The 18,517-nt window shown below is 40.8% G+C and overlaps 1 protein-coding gene across 1 annotated transcript in view; it reads left to right on the top strand.

Moving 5' to 3' along the window:
- Positions 1-18,517, top strand: part of LOC134206327 (uncharacterized) — a 380,581-nt gene that overhangs the window by 247,880 nt on the left and 114,184 nt on the right. The gene's annotated exons all lie outside the window — the stretch shown is intronic.

Raw genomic sequence — 18,517 nt, 5'->3', positions numbered from 1 at the left:
TTTCTTCCTTCTTCCTTTTTCCTTCTTCCTTTTTCCTTTTTCTTTCTTCCATCATCCCTCTTCCTTCTTTCTTCTTTCTTCTTCCTTTTTTCCTTCTTACTTATAGTACTTATAGTACTTATGAGGGTATCGCTGAGTCGGGGGCCTCTCGTTAAGTAAGTACTACACCAACACTTCCTTGCCCTCCCAAGTTACGGTGAAGATGGGCGTGGCCAGGAGTAGTAATCCTCATGCTTTTGTGATTTTTATCCTAGATTGAAATCAAGGACCACACCCACCTTGATTTCTGATAGCAATCTGAATAAGGATTTCAAAAGAAAAACATGAGTATCACTAGTGTCCAATCTACGAAGTACACCGTAACTATGCTATGCTATGCTGCTATGCTATGCTTATTCCTTTTTTCCTTCTTCCATCTTCCTTCTTCCTTCTTTCTTCTTCCTTCTTCCTTCTTCCCTTTTCCTTCTTCCTTTTTTCCTTCTTTCCTTCTTACTTCATTCTTCTTCCTTCTTCTTTCCTCCTTCTTCCTTCTTCCTTCTTCCTTCTTTCTTCTTCCTGTTTCCTTCTTCATTCTTCCTTCTTCCTTCTTCCCTTTTCCTTTTTCCTTCTTCCTTTTTCCTTCTTCTTTATTCTCTCTTCTTTTTACTTTCAACTTTTTCTTTCTTTCTTCTTTCTTCCTTCTTCCTATTCCCTTTTCCTTCTTCTTTATTCCTTCTTTCTTCTTCCTTCTTTCTTCTTCCTTCTTCTTCCTTCTTCATTCTTCTTTTTTTCGTTTTCTTCCTTCTTTCTCCCGTCTTCCATTATTCTTCTTCTTTCTTTCTTTTTCCTTCTTTCTTCTTCCTTCTTCCTTCTTCCCTTTTCCTTCTTCCTTTTTTCCTTCTTTCCTTCTTACTTCATTCTTCTTCCTTCTTCTTTCCTCCTTCTTCCTTCTTCCTTCTTTCTTCTTCCTGTTTCCTTCTTCATTCTTCCTTCTTCCTTCTTCCCTTTTCCTTTTTCCTTCTTCCTTTTTCCTTCTTCTTTATTCTCTCTTCTTTTTACTTTCAACTTTTTCTTTCTTTCTTCTTTCTTCCTTCTTCCTATTCCCTTTTCCTTCTTCTTTATTCCTTCTTCTTCCTTCTTCTTTATTCCTTCTTCTTCCTTCTTTCTTCTTCCTTCTTCATTCTTCTTTTTTCGTTTTCTTCCTTCTTTCTCCTGTCTTCCTTTATTCTTCTTTCTTTCTTTTTCCTTCTTCCTTCTTCCTTCGTCCTTCTTAATTCTTCCACCTCTCTTCTTATTTATTCTTCCGTTCTACTATTTCCTCACTTCGCACTACTCACTTCTCACTTCCCAGCTCTCATTCGGCCTAATGGCCATTCGGCCTAATGACCCAGCATCGTTCTAGATATACCAAACATAATCAGCTAAAGATCTTTCGATAGAATAGGAGTTTTTATATTCTATGAGGTGTATCGTTGAATTATAAAGATATCAGTTTTTGATGTCAAGTGTGAAGTGTAGTCAAAATTTTCGTACGTGGGCTGATTTTTTTAGTAGAATCACGAACAGCAATTCCAATTGGAAGTGTTTTGGTGAATATTAGTCTATCCTTAAGTTCAAACTTCAGTGGATCGTCTCACCCGCAGTCTTGTTTCCACAGCTCTTGTAGGAAAATTTTCGCCTGGACAATGACTGAGCCCACTAGCCCTAACAGATGTAAAAGTCGAGAGGCATCTATAGGGCACATCGTTATTACTGCAGACTTATCCCAGCTTGGGGAACTGAAACGGAAGCAGTCGGTGTCGGGCTCCCAGGTCGAACCTCAAGTTTTCACAGCAGCGTATGACGAATCCAAATCCACGATCGTCCGTTCGTCTCTCAATCCCTCCGGCACCGCTGACAGCAATTCTTTGCTGTTTGAATTCCACTTTCGTAAGGAGAATCCCGCAGATTGCAGCAGTACCATGATCTGGCCTATGAGCACTTTTCCTTCTTCGATGTTGTCTACACCAGACAGCATGTCATCTACGTAGAAGTCCTTCCTAAGGATCTTGGCATCTCTGGGATACGCATCTTGGCCTTCGTGTGACAGACGCTGAAGACACTTCGTTGCTTATTATGGAGCTGCTGTCGTACCATATACATACGTAACCGTAGCGAAACAGAATGTTCGGATCGATTTCGCAGCACTATCTCTCCAAACGACTCTCTGCAGCTGCTGATTATTTGGATTCAGCAGTATCATGCGATACATATTGGTGACGTCTCCTACGAGAGCGAATCGGTGTGTCCGGAAGCGGAGCGCGATGTCCACAATCATGTCCTGGATGACAGGTCCCACCGTCAGAGCATCGTTCAGGGAAATGCCGCTAGATGTCAGGCATGACGCATCGAAAACGACTCGCAACTTTGTCGTTGTGCTGTCCGGCTTTATAACAGCATGATTGTGGGCATGATGTTTCTTCCTCGGAAATCTCTGGCATGTGTCCCATGGCCAGATATTCGCTCATAAACTCCGCGTATTGCACCTTCAACTCTGGATTCTTTGCAAACTTCCGCTTCTTTCCAATGAAGCGCTTGACTGCTGTAGATCGCGACTCGCCTAACTGCTGAACTACTTCTTATTTTTTCGGAAGCGTGACAACGTACCTTCCATCTTCGTTCCTGAATGTTGTTCTTTCGAAGAATTCCTCGCAGGCTGACTCTTCGATCGAAAACGTGCTGACTGAGTGACAAGCTTCCACTTCCCTTGAAAGCTGTTCGTGAATCTTCGCTGTTGAAGACACATGAACAACGGACTACGTTGCACCAACAGGAACCTCAGAAACACGACCAGAAACTATCCATCCGAATACGTGGAACGTGGAACTGCATCTCTTCGGCGAACGACTAAATATTTAGCGATCTTGGACTTACTACGGAGTAACCAGCCTGGTGGAAGCAATTTGAGACCATCCAATGCCTTGAATCGCCAAATAGACTGGCATTTCATCTAGCCTAAGTTTCCTAGCGAAACTTGATGCCATTAGACAGTGCTGCGAGCACGAATCCAGCAACGCTCGGGCAAGCACGGATCTGCCGTAGCGGTCTCTAACGCTGACTAATGCGGTGGATAAAACTATGTTTTTCGTCGGTGTTATGCGGAAGGCTACATGTGCTTGGCTTGTGGTGACATGTGTGTGAGTCTTATGTATTAGCAGTGTAAGCAGTCCGAGTATGTTGGTTCGGTAGTGTAGATCGCTGTTGTGGTTGTCTGTGTTGTTGGTTGACTGTCAGAAGTCTTGACTGCATGGGTGGATCGGAGGATCCACACTGTTCTAAGGTGGACTACACTTATATGAAAAAATTCAAAAATATATACCCCTGAAAATAAAGTTAGTGCTCCCAGAAGCTACTGTACAAATTTTACCCAGATCTGTCAAGTCTATGTGGATGCTCAACAAGCGTGAAGTTTATATGGGAAAATTCGACTAAATATATGTGAAAATGCAGACTTTCCATTTCTTTTTACCTCTAGGTGGCGCTGTGGTCATTCAATCCCGCTCATTAATGACATTTACTATCTTTACATTATTACGAAACGGCTCCCGAAAACCGTTAAAAAGTAAAAAATAATAATTTATTCCCCCGAGGTGAAACGCTCCATGCAACAAATTCGCATACAAAGTCGATCGGAAAAGGTAGTGAGCCCTAATATCGTTAATTTCAGTCAATTTCAAAATTAGTATCAAACAAACCAAGTAAATCGAAGCAAATCAATCCGATCGATTCTGCGTGTAGTTGGATGGCGCATTTTCCCCTATCTCAAAAACCAACGTTTACTCTACATTCTATAACTTTTTCATTATTTGATAAAATCACTCGCGGTTTTCAGGAGCAGTATTGAATTACGACAGCGCCAAAAAGTGGAAAGTGTGCATTTTCCCATATATTTAGTCGATTTTTCCCATTTAAACTTCACGCTTGTTGAGCATCCACTTAGACTTGACGGATCTGGCTGATATTTTTACGGTAGCTTCTGGGAGCAGACAACTTCATTTTCAGGGGGTATACGTCTCGAAAAAATAATTTTGATTTTTCTCATATAAGTGTGGTTCACCCTAGTGTTCATTGTGCAGCAGTGTGTGATGCTTCTGACGATACGTTCCCTTCTCGCACGCTCTGGTAAAATAGCCCGGATATAAACAATTTCGACGGAGTTTGTTCCTGTTGGCGACCTCAATTCTGTCCGAGACGCTCATACGCACTGGAACACGGAATGGCGCGGCTCGTTGCAAAACTAGCATTTCGCCACCTATTTAACTGTTGTGTGGCAAATTTCCGGACGTGCCGATTGTTGCTGGTTGGAACTAATGGGATTGACTGGCGCCACAGACTGCAATACAGAACAATGGCTCCTGAGGAAGTCCATCAAGTCTCTGTACTTCACCACTTCCTTGCTGTTGTGGTGAGTTTCACACTGCCACAAAGTCATAAAGTCCAATCTGGTACAAGACCAAACAAACTTTAACGGGTGGATACAAGGGCCACTGCTCAAAAAAGAAGATGGACTCACATGCAATCAATCAATTTATTTGCCTTATAGCCACAGAGTTTTATTCATGCAAATAACGCCACCACACATGCTCTATACTCCCTTTTCTTGCTCACTCCGTCACTCCTGGCCTCGATCTGCTTTCCAAAAGTTACTATCCCTTGTCAGATGGCCGCTCACAATACACGGTATATCGGTAATGGCGCAAATTCACCAATCGTCCACTATTCACCGTCACAATAGTGCAATTGTCCATCACAGGTGCAAATTGTCCGTGAACACCTTTCACTTTTTGTCCTTAAAAACGCAATCTGTCCGAAAACCTTTACCGGGAATTCTCATCCGGTTTGAAGGACCAAATGTTCACGCGTTCAAACTGTTACGGTTCTTCGGACACCTCTTAGAAAGTTTCATTGATATTAGAAACTGACAAGTTTATTTCAGTGATACGAAAAGGCGATGTTTACTTCACGGTAGTATATTTCTAACTATGTAACTTCTTCTTCTTCTTCTTCTTATTGGCATTACATCCCACACTGGGACAGAGCCGCCTCACAGCTTAGTGTTCATTAAGCACTTCCACAGTTATTAACTGCGAGGTTTCTAAGCAGGTTACCATTTTTGCATTCGTATATCATGAGGCTAACACGATGATACTTTTATGCCCAGGGAAGTCGAGACAATTTCCAATTCGAAAATTGCCTAGACCGACACCGGGAATCGAACCCAGCCACCCTCAGCATGGTCTTGCTTTGTAGCCGCGCGTCTTACCGCACGGCTAAGGAGGGCCCCCACACTGTTCTTATTTGCTCGATATCTACTGACTTGCCCGATTTGTTCAGAAACACTTATTCCAGAGTCGATCTTTTTCGAACGGTAGAAATGGTCGCTATAGTGAACCGAAAGCATGTGCAAAGTTTTTTTTTCTCAAACAACGGTCATCAAGTTTGATGGATCGGATATTTGGCTTAGGATCTGGTAATGGTTATAAACGATTTAATATAATTAAAAGTAAACCAAAGACGGGTGCATAGAGTCAGTACCCAAGAAATGAATTTAGTCAAGAGGTTAGTAAACTATTTCATTTTCTTCCACCACGTTGTAATCTCCTTAGCCGTGCGGTAAGACGCGCGGTTACAAAGCAAGACCATGCTGAGGGTGGCTGGGTTCGATTCCCGGTGCCGGTCTAAGCAATTTTCGGATTGGCTTCCCTGGGCATAAAAGTATCATCGTGTTAGCCTCATGATATACGAATGCAAAAATGGTAACCTGGCTTAGAAACCTCGCAGTTAATAACTGTGGAAGTGCTTAATGAACACTAAGCTGCGAGGCGGCTCTGTCCCAGTGTGGGGATGTAATGCCAAGAAGAAGAAGAAGAAGAAGAAGACGTTGTAATCTTTACAGATACGTATTTCAATCTTAACTGTGAGGCCGTCTCCAGAAACTGAAGACGGCCTTATAGTTAAGGTAAAAATACGTATTGATAAAGAATCTTTTATTAAAGATTATAACCTGGCGGAATTAAATGGGATACATGGGGTTCTATTTTCACACGATTTTTTTTGCTCGTATTTTTGATCATGTGACTTCAATTTTCCACCAAAATCTTTGCAACATGTTTCAAAAAATCCTAAATAATTCAAAGAAAAATCACATGGTAATTAATAATTGTTAAGCATGTAGGATGTGTTCAAAATTGAGAAAATGTAAACCGTGTAAAAAAAGAATCTTAACTCCGTGATTGACCAGAATCAGTGAAATTGCACAAAGAATCAACTGAATGATTGACTGGGATTGTTCAAGCATTCTCAGTGTGCAAGTTTCAGTGACTCTAATATTCAAATGATCAATAACGGCGCCGGTCACGTCCTTGTAGTCAGTTAGGAAGAGGGAAGGAATATTAGTAGGTGGTTTTTGCTATTTGAAGACCGTGTTTACCTCTGCGTCTCCACAAAAACCACAGGAAGGATTATCAGTTAGTTGGTAGGCATCGTTGGATCTGGATTCACTCTGATAAACGATACGACCGTGCCATTATTTATACACAGTGATTTTACCTAACCATGATTCGGCCGCACAAAGTAGAGCAAAATAACTACCTGCACACCGAGCAGGAACACGACAAAACGTATATCTATTGATTTACTTCCCGACCGCACAAACTACAACGATACCAGATCGTTTTACGTGTATATGACATGGACAATAGTCACCATGCATGCCCGATGGCATATGCAAACTGTAAAAAAATTTCTTCAGCTCGCGACGAATAACACACGCACTGTACTTACTTTGCAGATGGCTACTGCAAGCTATAGAAGATCGCACGGTCTCGACCGGATCAAAGCGCAATACCTGAAATACGAGAAATCACCCACTGAGCTGATTAACTTTATTACCGTCCGCGCAATGCAGAACACAATATTTCGGCCGATCACGCGATCATTCTGTTGTCCGAAACAAGAGAAATCATGCACTCGTAAACCGTGTAAAAAAAGAATCTTGACTTAACTTGCCTTATGATAGGTAAAGATATTCTACTAAAGGAGCTTAATAAATTTTTATTGTTGTTTTGCAATGATTTTGTAATTCAAATCAGGAAAGTTGTCGAAGCTCATCATATCGTTATCGTTAGCGTTAGCATTGTTACGGTATACTTCGTAGATTGGACACTAGTGATACTCATGTTTCTTTTAAAATCCTTATCCAGATTGCTATGAGAAATCAAGATGGGGAGTAATCCTTGATTTCAATCTATATAATAAAAATGAAATGGTCGCATAACTCAAAAACGGCTGGATGGATTTTCATCAATCCTTCAGCAGATATGTTTGTTATCGTTTACGACGGGTTTATATGGTATTTCCTCAATCAAATCAAGAAGAGTAAATCGTGAAAAACTGAAATTAAGAATCGTATGAAAAGTTTGCATGGGCAGTTCACAACGCGCATTATCGCCTACTATGCAGGACAACGTCTGCCGGGTCGACTAGTCTAAGATAAAAATGACAAAAGCATGAGGATTACTACTCCCGGCCACGCCCATCTTTACCGTAACTAGGGATAGGGAAGGAAATGTTGATGCAGAACTTACTTAGCGAGAGGACCCCGACATGGCGACGCCCTCATAAGATCTACGGAGTTTGTGGTTGGTTAGGGTTAGGTAGGTCATGGACGTTTGCCTCAAGCTGACAAATCGACCCATTGCATATGTTGTTTATGTGTTTATAATTAAAACTCTTGCCAGCCGGCTGTCTTTATATTTTTGTTCTTTAAATGTTCATGAATCGAATACTCGTTGTTTTGAAACGCGAGAGTCGGTAAAAAAAAACAAAAAAAAATGTGAAAATTTTCGGACCGGTCAGCCGAATGACGAAAAATCCGGATCTTCGGTCACCTCGGACCGATCGGACTGATTCTTTGGCCACATGATAAGGGACCCCACCCTGGATGCACTGTCCAGAAGCACCGAACGCTGCGGGAAGTCCACTTTTCGCGTACTGAAAAAAAGCGTCACCCGCCGATTGAACGATCCTAACAAATCTCTGTACGAAAATCTGGTCCCTGACGCACTGGCCAAATATCACCCACCGGACTCTAAAAAATGGCAGGTAAGTTTTTTGCCGAAACATCTGTACCTAGGAGCACGCGCGCAGGACATTCGACTTCCGGCTCCGATTCTACAGGAAATCCAGGAGGAGATCGGCCGGCTGAAAAACAACAAAGCCCCTGGGGTTGACCAACTACCAGGTGAGCTGTTTAAACACGGTAGTGAGGCACTGACTAAAGCGCTGCACTGGGTGATTACCAAGGCTTGAGAGGATGAGGTTCTGCCGCAGGAGTGGATGGAAGGTGTCGTATGTCCCATCTACAAAAAGAGCGATAAGCTGGATTGTAGCAACTACCGCGCAATCACATTGCTGAACGCCGCTTACAAGGTAGGGAAACTGGACACACATGATCCCCCCCTGTTTTCTCGAAAACTAATCACATTTTTATACCAGTGATATGTGCAAACGGATCCGTTAGATAGATTATTGAATCTGAGTAACATTTGATATTAGTTACTTTATGTATATGGGTTTTAGAGAGGTTTTATTATTTGAGCATTCTCAATTCTTTTTTTCTTCAAAAGAGAAAAGTTTAATAACTTTGAATATGTCCAACCAAAACATACCAAATTTTTACTGGACAAAGTTTTATTATTGTAGAATTAAATAAATTCATTCAATTAACTATTGCTTATTTTCCATTGAATACAAAAAACAAAACATGATAAATACTCAACATGGACACACTTGATCCCCCACAGTTTGGACACACTTGATCCCGAAATTGCATATATTAAGGCGTTTGTTGTATACCGTTGCATATTATTGTATTGTATGTAACTAATCGATCTGTTAAAATTCTTTTCTAGTTAAAAAGTATAAACAAATTTAATTTCTCTTCAATTTTGTCAATCAGACCATACACGCGCAATTTGAATTTCTCAATAGCTTTATTTCATTAATTAGAACAAAATGTAATTGAACATACTTATTTTTGATTAGTTTTATTAAATGCATTTTAACATTATTTTCTATGAAAAAATGTATAAATTAGGCTTTAAAAATACTCAACAAATCACAGGGCTTAAAATCAGTATTGTTCTATCTGGTACTAAATTCTTTCCATTTGAACTATGAGAAGTTTGCTTACAATCACAATTTATTTGTAAATCTTCGTAAATAATTTTTCAATTATAGGCACATTCACCAACTTTTAGTCAGTTGTTTAAGAGAAATCGCATTTGTGTAATAATAACACATTCTATAAAAATGATGATGCGTGACAGTATTGTATTGATGTATGAAGTCACCATCCTGGTATGATCACGGTTGTGGTATTGGTAGTAAATAGTCTGGCGATCTCGATGTATCACAAGTTTTTTATTGATCTCAAAACAGGTACTCAGGGATATTTACCATTGGCCATGGCATTCGCAGTGTGGCCAATTTTCAGAGATTTAATAAAAAAAAATAGATTCTAAAATTACAAAGATATATTTATGTATCGATCAACCATTTTTGGAATCATAATTGTATCAATCACAAAACGAGATCCTCTTGGGCACATCATGGTTGTCGTGATATGACCACTGTCTTTTAATGGAGTGAATGGTTTGCAGATGAATCATCATCACTATGCCAATTTTGTTGCTATTCGAGAACCAAAAAACTTGCCTTACTTATTACCAATATTATTTAATTTTCGCACGACTGCTATTACGACAGACTATGAAGAATTGCTAGGATTTGAGGCTAGACCAATTCGTCCTTTCATTAGACTTGGAAGAACCTAAACATGTTCAGCTCATAACGGGATCAATTTCCCCCTATATGGGGATCAAGTTTTGAAAATGACAAATTTTCTATCTTTCAGCAAAATCGATTTTTTGGTTGCTTTCATGAACAAATAATTGTTTCCAATGACGTTTTTGAAAAGCCAATTAAATTCTTTATCAAGTCCATCAAGAAGCGTGCAAATCTGTGCATGTTACATCGAGAAATATGCGAAACAAAAGTGGGGATCATGTGTCCAGTTTCCCCTACTCTCCCAAATTTTATGCGGCCGACTAACACCAATTGCAAGAGAGTTCGTGGGCAGTACCAGGCGGGATTTATGGGTGAACGCTCTACCACAGACCAGGTGTTCGCCATACGTCAGGTATTGCAGAAATGCCGCGAATACAACGTGCCCACACATCATCTATTCATCGAATTCAAAGCCACATATGATACAATCGCTCGGGACAATCGCAGAGGGTTACGGCAAGGTGATGGTCTTTCGTGTCTGCTATTCAACATCGCTTTGGAGGGAGTAATACGAAGGGCAGGGATTAACACGAGTGGTATGATTTTCACGAAGTCCGTCCAGTTATTTGGTTTCACCGACGACATTGATATCATGGCACGTAACTTTGAGAGGATGGCGGAAGCCTACATCAGACTGAAAAGCGAAGCTAAACGGATTGGACTAGTCATCAACTCGTCGAAGACGAAGTACATGATAGGAAGAGGCTCAAGAGAGGTCAATGTAAGCCACCCACCCAGTAAGGTTGAAGAATTCATGTACTTGGGCTCACTCAGAGAAATTCGAAGACGCATAGTGGCTGGAAATCGTACGTACTTTGGACTCCGCAAGACGCTCCGATCAAATATAGTTCGCCGCCGTACCAAACTGACTATCCACAAAATGCTTATAAAACTGGTAGTTCTCTACGGACACGAGACCTGGACGATGCTCGTGGAGGACCAACACGCACTGAGAGTTTTCGAAAGTAACGTGTTGCGTACCATCTATGGTGGGGTGCAGATGGCGGACGGTACGTGGAGGAGCACGAGTTGCATCAGCTGTTGGGAGAACCATCCATCGTTCACACCGCGAAAATCGGAAGACTGTGGTGGGCCGGGCACGTAGCCAGAATGTCGGACAGTAATCCGGTGAAAATGGTTTTCGATAACGATCCGACGGGAACAAGAAGGCGAGGTGGATCGATCAGGTGGAAGACGATTTGCGGACCCTCCGCCGACTGCGTGGTTGGCGAAGTGCAGCCATGGACCGAGCTGAATGGAGAAGACTTTTATGTATTGCACAGGCCACTCCGGCCTTAGTCTGGTAATAAATAAACCAAACAGCTGCGAAACCAAATCATTTTCTTGAACATTTGCTCCAGCTGTCTTGAGTTTTCGAATAAGCTCGTCGAAAGATGATCTTTGATTGATGCGTCTTCTGCCATCTTGAGCTTTACGAGTTGCTTTCGAATGAGAGTTTGTGATGAAACTGACTTCTTGGCGTAGATACAAAAGATAGATCCAAATTTCCTTCGCGGTTTCTTTCTCCCGAATCAAGTCCAGTAGATCGTCGTGTATAAATGAAATTATCACGATCGTTGCTTTTTCGTCCATTTCTTGAAACTTTGCCAATTCAGCATCAACGGTTGGCGCGTCCTTTTTTACCGCGTCCAGTAGTCCGGACGACTTCAGCAGTTTCTCGACTCTAAACTTTCAGTTCTCGAATCCGGTACCGGTGAACTGCGGGATCCCGTTTACCGATTCTCTACGTGTGTCGCCCATACCCTCTAGATATAGAGTTAAACACAGTGATTTGAATTAGGGAACAAATATATTACGTGTGTAATGAACGGAGGATAAAACAATAATCGGAAAGTTGCCGAAGCTCATCATCGCGCAAAAAGTTTATGGAAAACCAAAAACTGCTTGCATAAAAATGGACAAAACGTGTTTGCCTTTCTCGTACAACAAAGTTGTACCGAAAGGCTGCAAGTTCGGGCACGATTTTCCATCGCAACCTGAAAGTACACTAGCCAAATATGATCACTAACAAAACATATTTTCGGGGAAATGCGAGGAAAAAAAGTGGCTGGTATAAAGCAAGTTTGTGAGGAAAAAGAGCGATTTTCAACTTCCTCATCTTTATGCCCAATATATCAATGACTACAACTCGTAGGAACCCAATATTTGGGGATTCTCTTATCTTACGTACTTTCAAAAGGCTTCTTTTGACGAATCGGGAACTACTTTAGACATTTTGAGACAAGAATTATAACGCAAACTACTCACAAATTGCCATTATCGCCATTCGGGTGTCTTGTTGAATGAATATCCGGAGGAAATCCTGGAGGAATTTACGAAAAATTTCTGAATGAACTACAGTAGGAATATCCAAAGGAATTCCTGGAGTAAGTTCACGAGGTATTCATGGAAGAACTTCTGGTGAAACTTCCGGAGGAATTTTTGGACGAACTGTCGGAGGAATTAGCTTAGCTTAGCTTTATTGACTGTACCCATCGTAGTTGCTAGTCGTGATTGGCCGAGAAACAACAAATAATGCACAGCTCACCAATTGAATAGTTTTCTCAGGACAAGTAAGCAATTATCACTGTACATGCTAAGAAGTTTCTTTAATTCAAGACCAATAACGATGCCGGTCACGTCCTCATAGTCATTTAGGATAAGGGGAGACAAATTAGTTCGACAATCATTGCTACAAGAGACCGAAGAATTCTCTGCATCTCCATGAGCGCGCTGGAAAGGAATAGTATGTTAGTTGGGATGAAAATATATTGCAAATCGGCTTGGTAATTATTCCTTTTGACCGAAGCCATTCATGATGATACAAATGCGGAAAAGCAACGCGTGTCTTTCGTATTTTCCCGAAAACTGAATCGATATCTTAACTACGACGACTCTTAACGCGACGACTAAAACACGCACTGCACAACGCTTACTCGATGGCTGCTCCGAAAAAACACACAGTGAACTGATTAACTTTATCACCGGCCGCGCAATGCAGAACATTATATTTCGGCAGTTCACGCGATCGTTCTGCTGTCCGAAACAAGAGAAAACACGCCCTGAACTCTGGACGAACTGTCGGAGGCATTTGTGAACAAACTTATGGAGAAATTCCTGGAGGAAATCCTGGAATAACACCCGGAGGAAATCCTGGAGAAACTTTCGGTGTGATATCTGGAGAGCAATTTGTGCAGAAAAAAGAATTTCAAAAGTATTTTTCGGAGCAATTCTTTGAGGAACTTTTGGGAGAGTTTCTGTAGGAGTTTCCAAAAATAAAATCCGTCAGATTTTTAATGCGTGAAATTAGCTTACGCCGACTCAGGCTACTCGTCAAACGAAGTTTCCTTATGGTCTTCGGTGCATGCATTATGCATGAGCTGTATCGATGGGATAGTGGGGCAATGTACACTTTCTCGCAGCATCATCAGAAAGCATGAACTTGGAATTATTCTCATGTGTGCTATTTTCGAAATAATTTGGATTTAATTTCGCCCAAAATTAATATTATCTCATCATCACCGGCACCAGATCCCGAGCAGAGGAAAATAGCTCATTAATATCAAATCTCGATAAGATAGCAAAATGAGATATGGACATTGCACTAAAATATCATGAGGAAATCGAGTTATCTTACTTGTAAGAAGTGATCAATATCAAGTGCTATTGGCTTGTTCTTATCCATAGCATATTTTGATATTTAAATGATTTAAATTTAAATGATTTAAATTTAAATGATTTAAATGCAAATTTTGATATTGTTGCCTGTTCTTTTATCTCTTATATCAATCAAGTCCATATCATGTTTTGTTATGCTGTTCATGGCTTCTGCCCGGGATGTTTTCAATGAGGTTAGATCCTGAATAATAGTGGAATATCGACATACAGTTTGCAAGAAATTCCATTCGGGCTGCTGAGGCCATCATTTATAACCTATTCCATGACATCGCTCGGAGTAGTCGCGATCCTCGTTAACCAATAACAAATCCATAAGTGAAAACTTATCGCGTCCATCTTTTACATAACACGGTTTTATTCTCAGAAATACTGACATGAAAATACAATAAACTAGGTCAAATACAACACAGGATCACTTCCGCAGGGTTGATCCAAGCTGAAGAGGTTCAAAATAATTTATATGCAGCTTTTCATAGAAGATTAAAACACACTGGACTAGTCTTTCGTCTCGTAGAGGGGAGATTTCACAAGCCGTCTTGTTTAGAATACGTGTATTATAACTATTCTGCAACTACTTTCTGCTCTTTGTATGCGATCTATATTATAACATATTTCGTTTTATCATGCTCTTACGTAAACCAGCCTAAGGCTGAGAGTCTCAGTACACGCAATCCCGAATCCGTGATCCAGCACTAATACAACGTAATTTAAGTCGGAACATCAGTCACGTTTTCCAGAACGTTCCTGAAAATGTGATTGTTGTTCCTGGAACTGTGACTAACCGTGAACTTGTTTGTTCACAAATTCATCAACGCTGTTTTTTTCATGTGTAATAAGCACAGAAGTACAGTAGAAGTGCTAATAGTGATTTAGATAACCACATAAATTACAAATGCCATAAAACATTTTCATCATTCTTGTGGCTTGAAGCACGAGATACTGAAACTTTCCCGTGTTAAAATTTGTAAAATTAGGATGAATTTTACAATCCACCGAATCACCACCTCTGTATCATGCTCAGCATTAATGTGAACGTCGAATAGCAAAGTTTCAGCAGCTTGAGACTTGTCTCCAATGACATTACGAATATACTCCCGCAAGTAAAATGTATCCGATTGTGAGTCCTCATCATTACAATCAATAAGTTAGATTTCATCGACCGGTAGATATTAGCTCGATCTTTTCGATAGACCAGTTTACTCGTCCAAGCTGAGTCGTACACCTGAAAACCAATGTCAAGAGCCTGAAAAAAGAGATACATAGTCATTAGCATCGTTTTTTTGTCAACTTTTTTCAACCCTACCTTGACCTCCAAACGATCACATGCCCATCCGAACAATATCAAACACATTACAGCCACTGCACCATTCATTATTGTAAACAGACTGCGACTCCCACCGCCACCAGTCAGCTCCATTACCAGTACAAAGCAAGCGTACGTTATCAGAAAAAAGTAGATCTCCAACGTTAGCATAAAAAACGTGCGAAGCTTTTCCCGGAGTAGCATCACCATCTGGAGAAGCCTCTGATGCCGTTCAATGCAATTCCGTAGCTCACAAATATCCCAACGATCGATGGCTCGACGAATGTCCTGGCCCAGAATCTCGAACTCCACCGTAAACACCAGCAGCACATTGAATACCGTGACCTGGGTGATGTCGCCCATCTGACCAAGCATGATGACGATCGGTGGGTACAGCCAGGAGTCGACCATTTTTATGACCTCGATATGCGTAGCATGACGAATCGCGCTGGTGTGCTTCAACGTAAACCCCCAGTATACGGCCTGTCCAACGTTCTGTGCCCAGTATAAAAATGTGAAGATCAAGATCCACGGTCTTGAGCGCACCCGGACCGGGTGATGTTTATCACTCAGTTGTAGTTCCATAAGATATTGGACAACCTGCCGCAGATGCGGACGCTCGCCTGCCAAAACAAACCACTGCGTGCAGCAAGATCCTCCGGCTCCGAACAGGAACACCATTCCGAAGTAGAAGTCGATCGGAATTCCAGCAGGATCGAGCATGGGGATCGACACAACCGAAGCCATCAGATACAGAAAGCTGAACAGGAAGGCGATGAGTTTGATACGAGTTGCAAAAGTGCTTAGATCCCAGTGTAGAAATCCAACGTAACGATCCATTGTTCGGTGGAATACCATCGAATCTTCGATTCTGGAATGTTTTAAAAGGTTCCATTGTGGAGGCGTTGGCTTCGACATGGTTTTCGATAGCGTTTTGAGTGAAAATGAGGCGATCGCCGAGGTTTATAGTATCTTGTCAACTCATTTATTGGAATAGAAAGTGTTGACGTCAAACGACATTTTAACAAGTTCGTGATAGGTTATGGTATATTTGGATATCTGCAGATTCATTGACGCAATGCAGTTTAAGACATGTTTCAAAAGGGCATAGTTCTAGACAGGCTTGCTAGATTTTTTTTTCGCCGACTACGAGCCTGTTACTCATGCTAAAAACTTTCTCTACAAGAGGGTTACTGCTTTAATTCTCACATTATGTGAGTTTGCATCTTTTTCTATAAGCTGCTTTTCGTTTCTAAAACCCCAAATTCTAAATGTCTAACATGCACCTTTATTCAAGAGATATTTTCTCAGTTTTACCAAGCTGAGGAGTTTTCATCAAGCCTGGTCATAGACATTACAGCTTTCATAGACGCGCGGACATATTTTTATGATATTGCACTCCACACAGCGCAAACTTTACCTCGCAGGTTCCATTTCAGAGATTGCAAAAGTGAACTTTGGCTATATTATCGCCTTTGCCTCGCTCGTCTTTAGAATCGCAGTTATCTAAAGTCATTGTGTATTTCGGTATCTGCACATATAGGACACATAAAAAACCTGATGAGGTAATTTGACTAAATTTATACACTCCGAGAAACAGTCGTAAATTAAGTTGCCAGGGGCCTTAGTAGCTTCAATCTTGACATGAAATTTGTTATTGAGGAGGAGAATTTAATCAAAATCAAACAAACGAATGTGTGATGCAATCGCAAATTTTTTAGTCTTCTCGGAAGGCAAATTTCTCACTGTGCATGTTCATAAATAAATGATTTTACACATTTGCTAACTTTCTCAATATTATCCACTTACAAAAACTAAAATAAAAACGGCTCATAGAAAGTAAGATTTTTTTCCATAAAAACATATGGTTCTGATCAATAGAAAATGATATTGCTTTCATTCACAAATGTCAATAAATAAATTTGAAATATCGATCATAACAATTGCAATGGAAATGCGTACACTGCATTACGTCAGTTATTAAATAAAATAATTTTATTCCGCGAAAATCTAATAACTACGGTGGATCACGCAGGCTGATCTGTGTGTGGATGTGTGCCTGTGCACCAAAAAAATTAACACACATGACACAGCATGATTTGCTCGCAACAAGTTGTGTTTGACGGACCCCATCGGTCTGTCTGCAGATCAGTTTAAATCCACAGACGTCTTTGAATAAGTTGCATTCGACTTTTCGCTCAAGTTATATATTGTGTAAAAATTATGTGAGTAAGCACAAAAGTAGAAGCAGTGTGTAATATTTGCGGTTTTTTCTTACATTCTGCTGTATTTTCAGTCTTAAATCAGTGACACTTATCGTCCCTCTGAGAATCCGTTCATGATTTCCATCCAGGATTTCAATCGACGTCCGTAGATGGTCATGATCCGTATGTTCATTAAAATCCCGCCCAAACAGGTAATTAAACTGAGTGAAGTGAATGAGTCATTGAGTTTTTTCATTGCAAATTTTTCACGGTCGTCAATTGATACGGACATTTTTTATCATCATGTGGTCAAACTGTTTTGCGGAAAATCTAACTACCTTCCTGGATATCTGGTTGGCTATACCGTCGGTACATCTATATCCAGAGAATTTTAGAGCTTTATAATCGTCAGTCTTCGACGATGTTCTTCCCATTTCCCCGAACGTTTAGGATCCCTAGGTCGCAATATGTCGTTCACTTAACGGGTGACACCATTGTAACAAGTTACAATCGTTCCAAGGTTAGCAAATTCTTCAACAACTTCAATAACATCCACATCAAACGCTACCTCAGTACTTACACCACTACGTCTACCTCTGTCTCTACCGACAACCGTGTAATAGTATAAAAGCCTCCACTACAGCCCTGCGATTGATTATAATGAGGTCGACGCCGTCCGCAAAGCCAAGGAGCATATGTGACCGTGTGATGATAGCGCCCTTCCTTTACACGGCAGATACTCTAATCGCGCCCTCGAATGCAATGAAGAACAATTCATTTAAAAGTTCATCACCCAACTTCAGTCCGACCCAGGTCACAAGCGAGTTACAATAGATTTTGAGCCATCAAAAATTGCACGTGTTTCACTGGAAAACCACGTTCAGACATTATCTGTCAAACTGCCGTAATCTGAAAAAGTGACGTATACGCCATTTTTCAAAAATTATGTTAACGAGTGGTACTTATCGAACTCTTTAAAAGAAAAATAGAAAATATGGAGGGTAAGGGAGGTATTTTGGACCACCAGTTCGACGGCTCACATTTTGGACCACTGAGTGCAAATTCCTCTTGGTGGTTCAAAATAAGAGCCCCCGTAAGGGTGGTCCAAAATACATTCTTTACCGTAGCTTGTAATTTGGAGCATACGTCACTATTTCAGATTACGGCAGCAAAGCTCATTTCTTTTTACTCAATCGTAGGTACGCTGCTTTGAAATCAATGAACACTTGATGAAACTGCTAGCTGTTCTGGAATTATTCAAAGGTCATCTGTAGACTAAACATCTAATCCGTCATTGATCGGCCCTCACGAAATCCTGCCGGGTATTCGTTGACGAAAGACTTTTCAGTCTATGAAACATAAGACGCAACAGAATTATATACGCCGAGTTTAGAAGAGTAATGCCTCTTTAATTGGCACACTAAAGTTTATGACACTTCCCATAGATCGGGTATATGAGGTTATC

Source organism: Armigeres subalbatus, chromosome 1 (genome assembly GCF_024139115.2).
Source record: "Armigeres subalbatus isolate Guangzhou_Male chromosome 1, GZ_Asu_2, whole genome shotgun sequence".
NCBI classification, from domain to species: domain Eukaryota; kingdom Metazoa; phylum Arthropoda; class Insecta; order Diptera; family Culicidae; genus Armigeres; species Armigeres subalbatus.
This window is presented reverse-complemented; position numbering and strand designations above follow the sequence as displayed.